At 36.9% G+C, this 18,861-nt stretch overlaps 1 pseudogene across 1 annotated transcript; it reads right to left on the minus strand.

Annotated features, from left to right (window-relative positions):
* Positions 1 to 9,869: 9,869 nt before the first annotated feature.
* Positions 9,870 to 18,554, minus strand: LOC307096755 (transcription factor BTF3 homolog 4-like; annotated as a pseudogene). The gene is made up of 2 exons: positions 18,492 to 18,554; positions 9,870 to 10,480 (listed from the first exon to the last, which is right to left on the minus strand). The product of its transcript is annotated as a transcription factor BTF3 homolog 4-like (transcript).
* Between the last annotated feature and the right edge of the window lie 307 nt (positions 18,555 to 18,861).

Below are 18,861 nucleotides of genomic sequence, written 5' to 3' on the forward strand. Positions count from 1 at the left end.
GCCAGTTTGGCTCAGTGGCTAGAGTATTAGCCCATGGACTGAAGGGTCCTGGGTTCAGTTCTGGTAAAGCTCGATCCTGACCCTGGTTGGGGCACATGCAAGAAGCAACCAATCCATGTGTCTTTCACATTGATGTTTCTCTCTCTGACTTTCCCTCTCCTTTCCACGCTCTAAAAATCAATGGAAATATATTCTCCGGTGAGGATTAACAAAAAAGATCTATTTCAGCAAATTTCAAGTGTAAAATATAGTAATATTAACTATAGCCACCATTCCACTCTCTGCTAATATGAGTTTAACCTTTTGCACTCAGATGTCGAGTGTGACTCGACACGGTTAGCATCGGTAGCAGCTCCTTTTATACTCTTTGAATCTATCAATAATTTGAAATATAAAAAAGTCCAAATAAATAAGTTTGTATGAAAAGAAACTCTAGTTTTTTATTCTACTGCCGCGCTTTGTAAAATCTGGGGTATTTAAAAAATTAAATCCCGAGTAGAATAAAGGAGTCGAGAAAAAAGCAAGTGAGTGCAAAGAGTTAACTATTTATTCATTTATGTTTTAATAAATTTTTATTTTTTCAATTACAGTTGACATACAATATTATATTGGTACTAGAGGCCTGACACACGGATTCGTGCACTGGTGGGATCCCTTGGCCTAGCCTGCGGGGATCAGGCTGAAACCAGTTCTCCAACATCCCCTGAGGGACCCCTGATTGTGAGAGGGTGCAGACCAGGCCGAGGGACTTCACTGGTGCACGATCATGGCCAGGGAGGGACCGTGGGAGGGCTCCAGGGTAAGTCCGGTCCTTCTTGCCCAGTCCCAAATGGCCAGACTCCAGCAGCAAGATAATCTACTGGTTGGAGCATCTGCCCCCTGGTGGTCAGTGTGTGTCGTAGAGACTGGTCGAATGGTTGGACACTTAGCATATTAGGCTTTTATTATATAGGATCAGGGATATAGCATACTGATTAGACATTTATATAACTTACAAAGTGACCACCCCAATAATTCTAGTACCCATATGACACCATATATAATTTTTATAATATTATTAACTATATTCCCTATGCTATACTTTACATTCCCATGACAATTTTGTAATTACTAGCTTGTACTTCTTAATCCCTCCCCATTTTTCACTCAGTCCTCCCAACAACCCCTCCCATCTGGCAACCATTAAAATATTCTCTGTATCTCTGAGCTTGTTTCAGTTCTATTTGTTTGCTTATTTTGTTGTGTTTTTTTTTTTAGATTTAATATGTAAGTGAAATCACATGGCATTTGTCTTACTTTGTCTGACTTACAGTATTTCACTCAGCACAATATCCTAGGTAAATCCATGTTGTTGTAGATGGCAATATTTAATTTTTTTTAAATTGCTGAGTCATATTCCACCATATATATGTACCACTCTTCTTTATCCAGTCATCCTTTGATAGACACTTAGGTTGCTTTCATATCTTGGATATGTTAAATAACGCTGCAGTGAACATATGGATGCATATGTCTTTTTAAGTTAGTGATTTGGCTTTTTTTCAGTTAAATACCCAGATGTGGCATTGCTGGGTCCTTCTTTGTCTCTTGTTATAGCCTTTGTCTTAAAGTCTACTTTTTCTGAAATAAATATTACTACCCCAATATTTTTTCTGTTTTCATTTTCATGAATTATCTTTTTCCATCTCTTTACTTTGTCTGTGTGTCTTTCAACCTGAAGTGAGTCTCTTGTAAATAATGTATGTAAGGGTCTTGTTTTCTTATCCACTCATCACCATATGTCCTTTGATTAGAGCATTTAATCCATTTACATTTAAAGTAATTATTGGTGAATATGTAGCTATTGCATCTTATTATTCATATAGGGTGTCCCAAAATGTATACACACATTTTGAACAATTATAAAGGCACTGTTTATTAAAATACATTTAATTTTCAAAATTGAGCTTTTAGTTGTTAAAATGTGTATACCTTTTTTGGGACACCTTGTATTTCTCCTCCTCCTTCTCCTCCTCCTCCTCTTTCTCTTCCTCCTTCTTCTCCTTATCTTCCTCCTTCTCCTTCTCCTTCTCCTTCTCCTTCTCCTTCAAGTCCCTTTAACATTTCTTGTAATACTAGTTTGGTGGTGATGAACTCCTTTAGCTTTTTCTTGTCTGGGAAGATCTTTATCTGTCCTTTTACTCTAAATGACAGCCTTGCTCAATAGAATAATATGGGTTTATAGGTCCTTGCTTTTCATCACTTTGAATATTTTGTGCCAATCTCTTTTGGCCTACAAAATTTTTGTTAAGGAATCAGCTGATAGTTTTAAGGGAGCTTTTACATTGTTGCTTTTAAAATTTTCTTCTTATATTTAACCTTTGGTATTTTAATTATGATGTGTCTTGGTGTGGGCCTCTTTGGTTTCATCTTGTTTGGGATTCTCTGCACTTCTTGGTCTTGTATGTTAATTTTTTTGCCAGGTTAAGGAAGTTTTCCATCATTATTTCTTCAAATAGATTTTCATTTCCTTTCTTTGTCTCTTCTCCTTCTACTACCACTCTGATGCAAATATTGGTGTATTTGATGTCATTCCAGAGGTTCCTTAAATTATTCTCATTTCTTTGGATGCTTTCTATTTTGATTTTTCTGTTCTGATTAGGTGTTTCTTACTATATTATCTTCCAAATCACTGATTCCATCATTGTCTTAATCTGATTTATTGTTGATTACCTTTAATGTATTCTTCATTTCTGACTGTTGTTTTTTTTAATGTTTTCTCTCTTATTTTTTGTTTCCTATCTCTTTGTTGAAGTTCACACTGAGATCACTGAGCATCCTTATAATCAGTATTTTGAACTGTGCCTGTGCTAACTTGTTAGTCTCCATTTTTCTTAATTCTTTTTTGAATTCTCTTTTGTTTGTTTGTTTGTGTTTTGGGGGGCATGTTTTCTTGTCTCCTCATTTTGGCTACCAACTAGTATTACTTTCAATATGTAGACCTACTATGTTTCCTAGTCTTTGTAGAGTGGCCTTATATAGTAGGTGTCCAATGAGGCTCACCTGATCTTGGTGCTTTAGCAGTCCCCCTATATGAGTTGTTTGTGCCCTTCTGTTTTAGTTGAAACTTGATAGCTGTTGGCACATCAACAGGAGGGATTGACCCTCAGGCAGATTGGTTGTGAGGAGTGGCCATGACTATAGTGGAGGAGCTGTTGTACAGGGGCTCACCCTATAGATCAGGATTAACTTCAGGGAACTCTGGTGCCTGCTAAGTCTGTCTTTGAGTTTGCCTTTGTGGATGTGGTTAGGTTATTTTACAGCGTGGTCTGAAGCTGGTCACTGAGTGTGTTGGTTCTGGGGTCTTTTGGGGCATGCAGGCCAAGGTTAGCTGCTGCCTATGATCTCCATTTTGATACTTAGTATGAGCTACAAAGTGATCTGCAGATGGTTGCCACTTGTGCTGGGCTTGGAGGTACCTATGAGAGAGAGGCTAAGCTGTGAATTGAGGCTGGATGCTTTTAGTACTGAACTTGATGCATAGAAAGAGTTATCTGGCATGCTGAGGCCAAACACTACTTATTTTCAGTTTGTGAACCTTTGAGAAATTTTAGGAAAGTCTCTAGCATAAGCCAAGTCAGGACATTTGTAAAGAAAATCCCCTGGAAGGAGCTTGGATTGGCCTGCAAGTTGGGTGGAGCAGGAATGATGGAATCACTAAGGCTGTGTGAACAGTAATAGCCATGTTGATGGAGATTTAGATATGGTACCTATAGCATGGATGGAATCAGCGAAGGAACAATGACTTCTGCCAGCACTTCTATCTGGTAGAATGCTGACCCTCCAGCCCTTGCTCTAAGGCCAGTCAGTTCAGTTCCCTCCATTTGTCCATAATACTTTTCAAACTGCTGCACAAGTGCTGGAGCTCAAAGTGAGTCAGTGTGTCAGCCAATAAGTTCATGCATGGACCCTTTAAGAGGAGCTCCTGGGACCTCAGCAGCCTTTTGTCTCACTCAGCCACTACCTCCACTGATTTTCACAGCTAGAAGTTATGGAGACTCATTTTCCTGTAACTGGAGTAGTTGGCTGGGGAGCCCAGTGTGAGGCTGAGCTTCCTTGCTCCCCAGGGTGGACCTCTGGAACCAATTTTTAACCACCACATAAAGGTGTTGGAGCAGCTTGATTCTTGTTTCCACCCCTCTTACCAGTCTTGAGGTGGCTTCCTCTGTAAATTCTTAGTTTTAGAGCTTCTGTTCACCTAGATTTCAGGTGGTTCTCAATAATGGTCATTCTGTAAGTTAATTGTAATTTTTATGTGGTTTTGGGAGTGTTATCTGTGGGTGTCCTCTAAGTCCCTATCTGTTGCTGATGGAAGTGGGATTCTTGGGGTGCTGCAGGAACAAGAATTCCCTAAAGCCCTCCTGGGGGATGAGGCATTGTAGGAAGCTTTATTTCTGTGGCATATTTCTCTGAGTTTCCAAGATCCCATCTCCCGCTGTCCACCTTGGAAAAAGTCCCATTCTGCTGTCATCAGGGCTGAGATCAAAGCCATTTGACCAGAGCCTTCATTCCATATTGAAACATAGTTCAGACCAGCATCTGGATAGGTTAGCTCATGTTCCCAGCTGCAGTCCACTGCATGCAGGGTCTGCATGGCATGGGCTATGCAGTTTCTATGGCTACATGGCCATGGAGGTGCATGACGAGTGTGGGTCATGGAACAAGTGAATGCAAGGAAGCAGGAGCAAAGCAAGAGGAACAAGAGAGAGAAAATTATTTGTCTGGGGATTTTATATTCCCAAATTTTAATGGGCTTACATTGGCTCCACCCCTCTAGCCAATCATGTTTGTTCCCAGGTTAGACTGACAGGCAAGCATCTTCCTTGTGTCACCCCAACTTCACTGAGCATGTGCACCTTCTCCTCTGTTGGACCCATTCCCCCAGTGATTTGCAGGGAACGGATGGGTGGTTCCCTGGGGAATGTAAAGTTGCAGCTTCCTGATGAAGCTGCCAAGATGACCATGCTTACAATGTCTGGCCTTCCCTTTGCTCCTCCTCCTATTGTTATTATTTATTTTTATTTATATTTTGTTAATTCTCACTAGAGGATATTTTTTTCCCATTTATTTTTAGAGTGCATGGAAGAAAGGGAGGGAGGGGAGAGAGAGAGAGGGAGAGAAACATCAATGAGAGGGAGAAATATCAATTGGTTGTATCGCAGACATTCCCAACTGGGGATCAAACCTGAAACCTGGGTATGTGCCCTGACTCAGAATTAAACCCACTACCCACCATCTTTTGGTGTACAGGATGATGCTCCAACCAACTGAGCCACACTGGCCAGGGCTTAGCACTATTTTTGATATTAAATTTCAGATGACTTTTCAGTGCTATTTAAAAATCACTCCCTTTGGGTATCCAAATTCTCATTTACTATTGAAGAAGCATTAAAAGAATTGATACTATTCTTAGTCAAATAGCAGATATTGTAAGTATTATATCTCTGATTAAAGTGTAATAAAATTAGAAATTAATAGTAAAGTTTATATGTACTCTCAGGACAAAAATAAGAAAAATTGATATCTGGTTGGTACTATTAATATAGATTAAATTTCAAAGAAACACTAACTACTTAACTTAAAAATCATTGCCAATATATTTTACATAAAAATTGATGATGTACAGTCAAATGTATAGTACACTCAGAGGAAACTATATGAAAGAATTATTTTTAATTTAAAAGAAAAGGAGAGACTTCTGGCTTCAGCTTAAGGTGCAAATAGCTGAAAATAATGTAACACCCAAAATAATAAAATAATAAAAGAAAAAGTCACTATAACATATAATAATTACTTTACCTTAAATATCAGATTAATGAAATTTTAGGGCAAACACTTCTAAAAATTTGCGGAGCAATAGGATCATTGAGAAATTATCTTTAACCCTTGAGTGAGAATGATTTCAACCCCTGAGACACAAGGACTCATGGCTAGAGTAGGACAACAGAAAACCCCCTGGATCCCACCAGCAGGTATCAAGCATCAGGTGTCAAGCAATATCAATTGTATTGCCTGGTGAAAGACAAGAATATAGGCAGACCTTCTATGAGGTACACATACAAATTGAAGACCTAAAGTTGAGAATAATGAGACTTGAGGAAAACTTTCTGGCTAAGCACACAAATGTAAGAAATTCCAGAGGATTTTGAAGCCAATTGTGAATCATAACAACAACAAAACACAAACTCAGCTCAATTCTGAATAAAATTGATAGCCTAACCCTAGCTGGTCAAGGGCACATGCCTGGGTTGTGGGCTCGATCCCCAGTAGGGGGTGTGCAAGAGGCAGCCAATCAATGATTTTCTCTCATTATTGACGTTTTTATCTCTCTCTACCCCTCCCTTCCTCTCTGAAATCAATAAAAAATAAATAAAAAATTAATAGCCTAGAACAGTGGTCGGCAAACTGCGGCTTGCGAGCCACATGCGGCTCGCGAGCTGCGGTTTGCTGCTCTGTTGACTAATGAGTTTGCCAGCCACTGACCTAGACTCTCGATTCCAATAATTACAGGCTGTTGTTGTTCCTTATGATTAAGCCCCTATCCCAGTGGCCGGCAAACTCATTAGTCAACAGAGCTGCAGTTTTCCAACCACTGGTCTAGAAGATGAGATCTAGAATATGATTTACCATAGTAAATGTTATGTTATATATGCTCTTAAAAATAATTTTTATTCTCATCATAGAACATTGACTATGGTAAGACATATTTGGGGCCTAAAACACCCTACACCTCAACAAATTTAAAAAAATTTAAAATGTAGTTTCACAGTCTGAAGTGGAATTAAATTAGAACTCAATAACCAAGATGTCTGAAAAATCCTCAAATATTTGTATACAAATCAGCACAGTTCTATATATCATGTAGATATTTGTTAAATGGGTTAACAAAGAAGTAACAAATAAAATTTAAAAATATTTCATATTGCATAAAAATAATATATCAAAATTGTAGTGTCCTACTACAGAAATATTTAAAGGAAAATTTATTGTAATAACACTAATATTAGAAAGTGTTAATGAACTAAAATTCTCATTTTAAGAAATAAATACAACAATATAAATGAACAAACATTTAGAGGGTATTGGGGTACTGGTGAAGGGGTTGAGAAGTACAGATTTGTAGTTACAGAATAGTCACCCTATCTAATATAAGAGTATTAAGCAAATTAACCATCATTCTGCTACACCCACAAGCCATGCCCATAAGCCACCCCACCAGCCAATCAGGAGTGAGTACGCAAATTAACCCAACCAAGATGGCTGTGGCCACAGAGAGCAGGAGGGAGGCTTAGGTTGCCCCGGCAATGGAGGAAGCCTTTGCTTAAGACTACAAAGTTTCAATTATAGAAGATACATAAATCCCAACAGAAATGGCTGCAGCCACAGAGCTGGAGAGAGCAGGAGGCTAGGATTGCCCCCGGCGATGGAGGAAGCCAAACTTCTGCAGGCCTGGCCTGCTTTGACCTCTGCTTAAAGCTACAAAGTTTCAATTATAGAAGATAAATAAATTCCAACAGAAATGGCTGCTACCATGGAGCGAGCAGAAGGCTTGGCTCTGCTCCAGGCTACAAAGTTTAAATTGTAGAAGATAAATAAATCCCAGATACCAGGGCCTCTGCTTGGGTCGCCGGGGGGTGTGGCCGGCCTGCAAACCACCACAGGCCCCTCGCCCAGGCCACCCCACACCCAAAGGGAACACCCACTCTGATCCAGGACACCCTTCAGGGCAAACCAGCTGGCCCCCACCCATGCACCAGGCCTCTATCCTATCTAATAAAAGAGTAATATGCAGATTGACCATCACTCCAACACACAAGATGTCTGCCCCCATGTGGTCAAAGATCCTGCCCCCATGTGGACACAAGATGGCCACCACGAGATGGCCAGCAGGGGAGGGCAGTTGGGAGGGACCAGGACTGCAAGGGCGGGCAGTTGGGGGTGATCAAGCCTGAAGGGGAGGGCAGTTAGGGGTAACCAGGCCAGCAGAGGAGGGACGTTGGGGGCAAACAGGCTGGCAGGGGAACAGTCAGACATCAATCAGGCTGGCAGGGGAGTGATTAGGGGGTGATCAGGCTGGCAGGCAGAAGAGGTTAGGGGCAATCAGGAAGGCAGGCAGGCAAGCAGTTGGGAGCCAGCAGTCCTGAATTGTGAGAGGGATGTCCGACTGCCCATTTAGACCCGATCCTGGTGGAATCGGTCCTAAATGGGCAGTCGGACATCACTCAAGGGGTCCCAGATTGGAGAGGGTTCAGGCTGGGCTGAGGGACACCCCCCCTCACACGAATTTCGTGCACCGGGCCTCTAGTAGGATGTAAAATACAGCATAGAAAATAAAGTCAATAATATTATAATAACTATATATGGTGTCAGGTGGGTACTTGAAATATCAGAGGGAATATACTGTAGAATATAAGATTGTCTAACAACCAATACTGAAATAAATACTGAATGATATTGAATATAAATAGTAATTGAAAAATTAATTTAAAAAGATAAAATCAAAACAAATGTAAGGAGTTAATTAACCCAAAGTAAGTAGAACAAATGAGATAATTATTATAAGAGCAGAAAAACATTACTTTTAAAACAAATAATAAACTGCCAATGAAACCCTCAAGATAGTTCTTTGAAAAGATCAATAAAATTAATAGATCTGTAGCCTAACTATTCAACAAAAAAGGAGAGACGAAGCAAATTACCAACAACAGTAATGAATGAAAGTCACTGTAAAAGCTAGTCATATTAAAACTATAATAAGATAATATTATTAACAGTTTTATGCTTCTAAGCCCAATAATTTAAGTGAAATGGACAAATTCCTTAAAACACAAATGACCAAAATTTACTCATGAAGAAATAATCTGATGACCCTGTAACCCTGGAACTGTACATTAATATTTACTTTGAAAATATTCTCACATATACCCTGGCTGGGTGGCTAAGTTGGTTGGAGCATGGTCCCATACATCAAAAGGTTGTGGCTTCCATTTCTGTACATACATAGGGCACATACCCAGGTGGCAGGTTTGATCCCTGGTTAGGGTGCTTATGAGAGGCAACCAATCAACGGTTCTCTCTCACATTGATGTTTCTCTCTCTCTCTCCCTCTCAACCAATTCATTAACTCTCTCTCTCTCTGTTTCTTCTCTCTCTCTAAAAATCAATTAAAAAACATATCCTCAAGTGAGGCTTAAAATTTTTTTTTAAAATATTCCCACATACTTCTGTGTTCTGGTTTTACATAAGCACTTGGGAAGTCACCACTCTGTCCTAACAAGAAGTAGAAATCTAAATAGACTGAAAAATCAGCAACTCTTCCTGGATTCATAATAGGAGAAGACACAGGACAAGCCACTGCTTCAAGATTGAAAAGACAAGACAGACGAATACAGGAAGTCATGGTTTACTGGAAGCAGAGACTCAAAATTGAAAGCCACCTTGGGAACCAGTTCTGGGTTAGGAGAAACTGAAGTGTAACTAACAAATTTGTTGAGGGATCAATGTAGACAACTCTGAAAGGGGACCCAGTAAAGGGGGCCCCCATAATATTGTGAAATTGACTTCTAGGAGTTTGACTATGTTCCCACAGTAAATATCAGAGAAAAATCCCTGCATGCTCTGGCAGATGAGAGGTAAAGTTACCATTAAAAAAAAAAAAATTAACCTGGTTCAAATTTTATTCCTAGGCTTCTTCATCTTAATTAGCTGCAAAGAATGATTTATGGATAAGCAAAATCCAAAAAAGAGCTGCAATGTCCAAGGGGGGTTGGGGTGAAAAATATTAGAGATCTAGATTTTATCAGATCCATACACAAAATTTGAAAACGCAGTCATAATATAAAATAGCTCCCAGAAACGTCTTCAAGTTCACTATCTTCTTCAGAAGTTGACTCAATTCGGTTTGCTTCATTCTTGGCAGCCTCACCAAAACTCTCCACAAGATCTGGATCTTCATCATCATCCTCTCCAGTAGCAAGTGGTGCTTTTCCATCCACAGGTTGTTTGGGCAGCTTCAGCCATCTCCTTAAACTGGTCAGGCTGCCTGCGCCAAGCTGGTTTACGATGCTGGTAGCATTGCTGTCATCTGCTTTGTCTCAGCATGGCCTGCAAGGGTGGAGAGTGTTCGCTGCCAGCGATGCCCTGACGTTAGAGTTGTTAAAGTGGATCACTGTTCCTTGGCTTATGAACATATTTTCCTCTTCAATACCAGATGTATGGCTTCCCTCTAACTTTAAGAACTGAAGTTTGTAACATCTGCGGTAGCTGTTTGGAGAACCACGTCTTCTTTCTATGAGCAGCTCCTTTCCCGACCCATGTGCTCTTGTGCCTGCAGTTTGGCCAGTTTCTCTTGGATCATGACCGTTTCTTTCACTGTGTTGGAGAGGACGTGGGGCCCCGTGGGGGACTTGGGCTGGCGCTCAGGGGGTCTTGCGCAGAGCGGCTGAGAATGAGCCCACACACCAGAGCACTCTGCGCCTCACAAGGCCTGCCCTCACCGGACACCAGCTAACCGGAGACTGACCTGCTGAGATATTACTAGAGCCTCACGGACCTGGGCTAAGGAAATACCCACCTCCAGTCCACTCTAGCCGTCCTGTCCCAGCTAAGCGGGAGGGGAAAATCCTGAGAAACACGTGTGAAGTTTACCTACCGTTCAGCGGCACAGGCCCAGTGGAAGACTTGAGACCTAATCGAGAGGCAATAGAATGCGTCCCTCTCCCACGTTATGAACAGGTATCAAACAAATTACTTTATGCACAGATATCAAACAGTTTACAAGGCATATCAAGAGGCAAAAGATACAATTTGAAGAAACATGGATAGCATCAGAACTAGACATGGCAAAGATGTTGGAATTATCAGGTCAGGAATGTAAAAACAGCTATGACCAATATACTGAGGGCTCTCATGGATAAAGTGTAAACAGCATGCAAGAACAGATGGGCAATGTAAGCAGAAGATGGGAATCCTGAGGAAGAACCCAAAGGAAGTACTAGAGATAAAAACAAAACAAAACACTGCCACAGAAATAAATAATTGCTGAGAAAGGACCCGTGAGCTGGAGGATTGATCAACAGAATCCACATAAAAACCTTCACACGGATGTTTATAATTATTGTCACGTCTTTTAAGTAATCAAGATGTCTTCCAGTAGATAAAATGAAAAATAAACTATAGTACATCCAAACAATGGAATATTATTCAGTGCTAAAAAGAAATGAGTTACCAAGCCCTGAACAGACATGGAGGAACTTTAACTACATATTCCGTAATGACAGAAGCCGATCTGAAAAGGCTGCACACTGTATGATTACAGCTATATTGCATTCTGGAAAAGGCAGAACTATGGAGAGAGTAAAAAGATCACTGGTTGCCAGAGACTAGTGAGGAGGGGAAAGATGTATAGGAAGAGCACGGAGGATTTTAGGGCAAAATGAAATTACTCTGCATGAAACGATAATGGTAGATACATATCATTATACATTTGTACAAACCCATAGAATGTACAACACTAAGAGTGAACCCTAATGTAAACTATGGACTTTGAAGGATTATGATGTATCAATGCAGGTTATTTAATTGTAACAAATAGTGCTAGGGGGGAAGATGTTGATAATGTGGATAGTATGGGAGTGGGGGATAGACTGGAGGTCTGTGCCTTCCTATTAATTTTATTATCATCCCGGAACTTCTCTAAAAAAAAGTCTTATGAAATATTTCCCCAGAGAAAACTTGAGGATCAGATGTCTTTAAATATAACATTTATCAAATATTTAAAATAGAAATAATACCAATTCTGCAAAAATTATTACAGAAAATGGAAGAGAAAAACACTTCACAACTTATTTGAGGCTAGTAAAATAAAAGCATGCAAAGACACTGCAAAACAAAACAACTATAGAACAAACACAACGTAAAACTCCTTAAATTAATATCAGCAATATAACAAATGAGTAATAGATTTTTACCAAGTGGAGTTCATTCCAGAAATGAAAATCTTTTTTTTTTAATTTATTTTTTTCTTTATTGTTGACACTATTACAGATGTCCCATTTTTCCCCTTTGCCCACCTCCATCCAGACCCTACCCATCTTCCCTCTGACTATCACCACACTGTTGTCTGTGTCTGTGGGTTATGCATATATGTTCTTTGGCTAATGCCTTCTTTTATCCAGTCCCCTCCTCCCTCTTCTCTGACAGCTGTCAGTCTGTTCCATATATCCATGCTTTTGTTTCCACTTTGTTAGTCAATTTATCTGTTCTGTTATTTGGAAGCTTGGGACAAATTACTAGTAAAACTGTATGCTTCTAGCATATACTCAGTAGATCTCTGATTGTTTTTCTTGACAATATTTTTATTACTCTTAAGTTGTAGTCTAATTTTTAAAATTTTTACTTAACAAAAATGCCATTAATTTTGTTAAAATTTTCTGTTTCATAAAGTTACATGCAAAAGAATAAAACTAGACTGCTATTTGATACCATCCACAAAATTAAACTCAAAATGGATCAAATTATTTACATATTGAAAATGAAGAAAGCAAAATCATGCACAGAATGCTATGTCCCCCAACTTTAGGAACTACACATTTAATGTGGTTTTCAAATACATCAACATTGGCATGAATTCATACTGTACTTTATCTTTTTTTGTGTGTGCATGAAATTATCTTTTAATTACAGGAATTTAAAAAAATCATTATATCTACATTTTTCCTGATGTGCCATATATTTACTCTGTCTGGTATAATAGATAACTCAATAAGTTGTGGTCTCAACCACTCCACTATTAATTATTGCCATATTTTCTTTCATCTCATTTGATATACTATCAACAATAGGATTGCTACTTTCATAGTTTATTTGATCTATCACGCATTCATTCTTAATCAGATAGCTTAAAACACATGTAATTCAATTACTCATCTAATCAGAATTCATTCTGAGCACCATGGTGAATAACAAAGAATGCAAGAATGCACATACGTACTCTATTAAAGTTTTTTTTCTCAGTTTTTAGCTAAAATTAATACAAGAAAAAGCTGCATAAATATTAATTTGTATTTTCAGTAAAATATATTAGCTAGAGTATTTCTATAAGTTTTCATCCAATGTTCTACTAAATGGCACATTATAAAAATTCTTTTAAAATTTAAGTTTTTCGCTGAAGTTAATTTTGACATTAGCATCTTAGCTACTACATGTTCTTCTAAACATTAGAAATTGCTTTCCACTAAATCTCCTCAGTACTCCTAACTTACTATAAGGCTGAGAAGGAGTACTTTTTTTTTTTTTACTGTTCTGATCTTATCTAATTTTAAACATTTTAAAATTAGTGCTCAAATATGAACTCGTAATCTTTTTTTCTTCTTACTGTGGATATTACTTAATTTATAATTGTTTTAGTATCAGTTTAGTTTACTTAATGTTTAAAATGTTATCCAAAATTTCAAAAAAATTAAAAACATATTATAATTATTAATAAACAATTCATTCCCAGTAGAAAATCATATATAATAGAGATGAATTAAATGTTGCCAATATTATCAAGAGATGGCGACCTTATGGTGTTTGTAAATAATTTTCCATTTGTATCATAAATATTCATATATACATATATAAAGTAATATATGTACAAAATTAATAAGTTCATAGGCTCTGAATCATTTATGTACTCTAATACATTTTGACTTGCATACTGTTCTATAACCATAAATATTTTAAAACATTGTTTGTGCATAAGACCCTAGCTTTATGTTAAGCAATATTTAGCATAAGCCAATTTATTCAATAGGGAATGTCTATTTATTGCACTTTTCATCCATAACTAATAATATTAAAAGATCATTCTGCTATGAAAAGTTTAAATGTACTACAGGTTTACACTTGATTATTTCTGTCAAACTAGATAAATGTCCTTTTGATCAATTTATCACCTTTATTAGTCTATAATTATTTCAGAAAAACAGAGCTACTTGGTCAAATCCACATGAGGAATTCTATGTCTTTGGGATTTTTCTAAAACTATCAATTCTAAGTGGGCTTATAGTTCAGCCCTTTCTTGATTCAGGAAAGACTTTAACATCAGTGCCATCCTGAAAATTTTCATGCAACATTCTAATTCAAAGACATTAAAAATTATATTTTGTAATTCTTCTATCCCTGACCTTTCTCCTTAAATAACTTTTACATAAGCTAGTATTTGGCACCTATACTTCTCAGTATGGACTTTAAAAAAAATGTCTGCCCTTTTAATTAGTGCAAGGCCAGCCTCCGGTTCTTCAGTCCAGTGTGCAGCTGACAAGAAGCAGAACAAGTTGACAGCAATGTGTGTGGTGGCCAATGGTTCCATGGAAAATTGGAGGAGAGGGGAGCTGAGTCTGCACTGTCTAGTATGTGATTTTACATCAGCCAGTTTTTCTTAATAAAGGGAAACTTAAACCACAAATTGGAGGCAGCAAACATAGTGATCAAAAATGTGATCTTTATAATAAGTGCTATTGTCATTATCTCACTGTTTGGCTTCCTAAGAAAGACCACACAAGTTTCATAGAAAGACTATTGTGAGAATCAATGGCCAATTGTGTGCAGTAATGCAGAGATATCATGCAAGGTTTTGGATTAGACCACTTTTAATTTTTTTCCAAGTTGAAAAAGTATGCTATATTTGTGTGTCAGACTAAATGTCATTCAACTGGATACTATGTCTCTCACATGTTTTTTGAATGCCCTAAATGATTAAATTAATGATAAAATGAAAAGGATAACATGTTTACTACTTCACTCAAATGAAGACTTGCAAGAAATAATAAGGGAAATGTTTAATATATTTTTAATAAGTACATAGATTATTATTATGTAGTTATAGGAAATCACCTACCTATCTTATTGAACATTTCACTACTAGGTTTACTATTTCTGCATCATTTTAGTTTTTTTTTCCACTCCTTTGCACAAATATACAGCCAGAGTTGTGTCTTTGTTCTGTGAGCTTTTTGAGATTTAGAAATTTAGGGAACTGTTGGAATATTTTCTATAAGAAATCATGTTTTCATTGATACTGGTTGCTATTTAGAATTACATCTTAAATCACACTGTAGAGACTTTCCATAAAATATTTTATTTCTCAAATATACCTAGAATGAATATTTGGTTATTTTAACCAGTGAAAGTATATTTATACTGATGTAATAGAATAAAATTCTGTGCCTATCCACTTTGCCTTATTTCTGAATTAGTGTTTAATCAGGAGCTGTGTGATATAATGTTTACATACTGTTCAATAAAAAAAAGCTAAATTCATTTCAAATCTCTTGCTGGATTAGTCTTATGTAAGGTGAGTGACTGTCTACATGAAGTAGCTATAGGTGCTGGGAAGGTCCTGCAATAAAAAACAAAACTTTGTCCCTAATAACATACTTTTAAATGATCACTTTAAGTTAAATGCTACCCTCTTTAAAAAACTATATGTTCTTAAATATTTTTCAGATTTATTCTGAGAACAAATTTTGATAGGCATAAAAATGGAGAGCATAAAGATCCTGACCTTCTCCACCCAAGTTACCAGGATAAGTAAAAGGTACACCCAAAGGTGATACACTTGAGTTTGAAGAACTGAAACTACATTAGAATCTGCTTGCAGTTATTAATGAGTTATGATACTTTTCTTATAAAATATGAAAAAAACAGGGGAAGGGGTAGCAAGAAATCAAATATGTCAAAACCCATAGTAAAAAAAAAAACCCAAAACAAAACACCTGTTTTTCAAATTTAACAATTTGTCATTCAACATAGGCAGATTTAAGTAATAACCTTGCTGATTTTCATGAAACAAAATTAAGAAATAGATGACAGCACTAAACTGATGAAAATGTCCTCTGTAATATTTCTGCTCTTAAGATTGTTTTTAATTGTTAATTCCAATCAATTTTAGGCAAAGGATTTCCTGTTCTTACTGAATATTTGAGTGTTCAAAACAGCATTAAAAAATATTTTTTCCCCAGCCATTGTTGTTCAGTGGTTGAGCATTGACCTGTGGAGGTCATGGTTCAATTCTTGGTCAGGGCACATGCCCTGGTTGTGGGCTCGATCCCCAGTGTGCAGGAGGCAGCCGATCAATGATTTTCTCTCATCATTGATGTTTCTATCTCTCTCTTTCTCTCCCTTCTTCTCTGAAATCAATAAAATTATATTTAAAAAAATTTTAATATGTTCTCTAAATTACTTAGTGAAGTTAAAATGTAGATTTGTTTGTCTTATTTAAAGTGAAATTTAATGTAATATGAAAGTATTTTCACCACGTTAAATCAATTCAGTCTATAACAGCATGCCATGACAACTGAAAGCTCTATTGAAACTTGTTAATACTAAAAATAGGGTGCTAAAACTCTAAGATTAAAAAAAAAGTTTGCAAACAGTTCCAAGATACAAAGGAAAATATACTTTTAACTTAATTATAGTACTGCATCTCCCCAATACCAAAAAGACCTTTTAAATCCAATTAATATAATAAAATTTTAATATAATTTTATTAACCAGTAACTTTTTAAGAAAATGACTGCATAAACAAACAATCTAGGAAAGTAGACTTCAGTTCCCCTCTCTTACAATGCCCTGGGGTCATTGTTTCTTTTCCTTCGCTACACATTTTCAGAGATGTTTAAAGTCTGCACGTTAAATGACTTAGCATAGCATGCTCTTTCTCTGACCATGCCAATGCTCAGTATTTTTACCTTGTTATTAATCCTCTTACATGTATCATAAACTTCCTTATATGATTTATGATATTCTAGAGGATTTATGCCTTAATTATTGACTTGTACTGAGGGTCTTTTAAAGTCAGAAATATTGCTGTGACCTTTCTCTCTCCACAGCAATGACATGCTTCACCCCATTGCCCCCTGCATGGCTGATATTTAAAAATATTTATTATTGAAAATACTGGAGAAAAAATTAACTAAGTTGGGACTTTACGGAGGTTTGTATGTAGAGCAAGTCATCCCTAATGGGTCTGTGTAAAAACTGGATTTAACCTTGAGAGAAAAATCTCTGGACCTACATACAGAACACTATTACCAATTTGTTTACTATTAGTTGTGGGTGATTTATTTCTTCCTGAGACTATCATTTTCATGATGATAAAAAATGTTTTAATCACACATGTTTTATTTAATTATTGGTTTAATGAGTTTGTTCCGCAATAAACTAAGTAACTTTATAGAGTACAATGATATCATAGGCCAGGCTGTAAAAGAAGAAATGAAGTATAGATGGCTATAAAATAGGGCCAATTGTAGGTGGAAATAAGTTTATCAGTAAACAAAATCTGTTTCTGCAGAAATATTTGCATATCAAGGAAATGACTTTCATCTAACTGGAAAAAGGGATATTTTTTCTAAAAGTGGTCATATTGGCAAATTTATGATAAACAGGATATGTAGACTGTGTTCTTGTAGTTGTGGTAGAGAAAAAAAGCAGGGGTATGCAGACCACAAAGAATTGAGGAGGTACTATAGTGAAATTAAACAAACATCTATTGAGTGCTGGGAAAATAATATGTTTATTACAAGAGTTGTAAGCAAACTTTGTTTTGTGTATTTGATTAAACTGCTGCTGAAATGACTAAAAGTTATAGACAGCTTCACAACTAAGAAAAGCCAATAGTGAATTAGAATGAAGTCGTCACGATGCAACTCTAATCGCATGAGATGCTCCCTTAAAGAGGGGTTTCTCCTAGACTCTCGATTCCAATAATTACAGGCTGTTGTTGTTCCTTCTGATTAAGCCCCTATCCCACTGGCCGGCAAACTCATTAGTCAACAGAGCAGAAAACCGAAGCTCGAGAGCTGCATGTGGCTTGCGAGCTACAGTTTGCTGACCACTGCTCTATCCAGTTAATTGAGAAATAGGGGTTTCTCTACCCAGTTTTCTCTGTTTTCCCATCTTGGAAATAACTGTCCATCAGCATATCAAAATCTGAGAATTATAGCAGAAAAACACAAGTCACACAACCCTGATTAATTATATTTGACTCCAAATGAAAGTCTTTTGCAACCTAATACCCATGAAAGTGTTGGAACTGATATTCCATTAGCAAACTTTGGAAGAGTTAGTACTTTGTTCTTTCCTAAAACAGGTGAAAAATATCCCGATTTATGGTAGTAAAGTTGAATGACAACTTAAGATTACTGAGTTTAGGTTTATAGTAATGAAATGTTTATGATTTAAAAACATCATTCTATGAACCTTGCATTATCTTTCAAATTAAAATGTGAACTGATATTTGTGTTTAATAGACTTAACAGAAAGCTTTATAAAAATAATCATGATTTTTTTCAATTAATTTTATTTTATATGGAAATCTATGCTTTTGAATATCATAGGTATTCATCTTTAAGGATATAAATGACAAGCATCACTTACAACTGGATGTGAATAATCATAATAAGTACCTTTTCTGGAGGGATTACTACTTCCCAGACGGTGAGAACTTCCTCTTCACTAACAACTGACATCCCAAGAATTTTGTGGTACTAGTACATTAGTGGCAGAAATACTATGAATCTAAGACTATAGATGTCAGCCTCCAAAAGATATGCACAGTTTAAGCTTATTACCTAGAAGGAAAAGAGCAATCTCTAAGACAGTAGCCTTTCAAATGTCAACATAAAAAGTGTCATGAAATGTTACCTTAGGATTGACATAGCAGAGGAGAAAAAGGAGGTCATTTCAAAGAGTAGTAAGATCAGGTAATACTCAGGATGTGATTGCCATAGATTTGCTGATAAGGGATCTAAGCTTTTTTAAAAATCTGTGGAATAA

This window comes from Cnephaeus nilssonii (assembly GCF_951640355.1).
Source record: "Cnephaeus nilssonii genome assembly, chromosome: 3".
Classification (NCBI taxonomy): Eukaryota; Metazoa; Chordata; class Mammalia; order Chiroptera; family Vespertilionidae; genus Cnephaeus; species Cnephaeus nilssonii.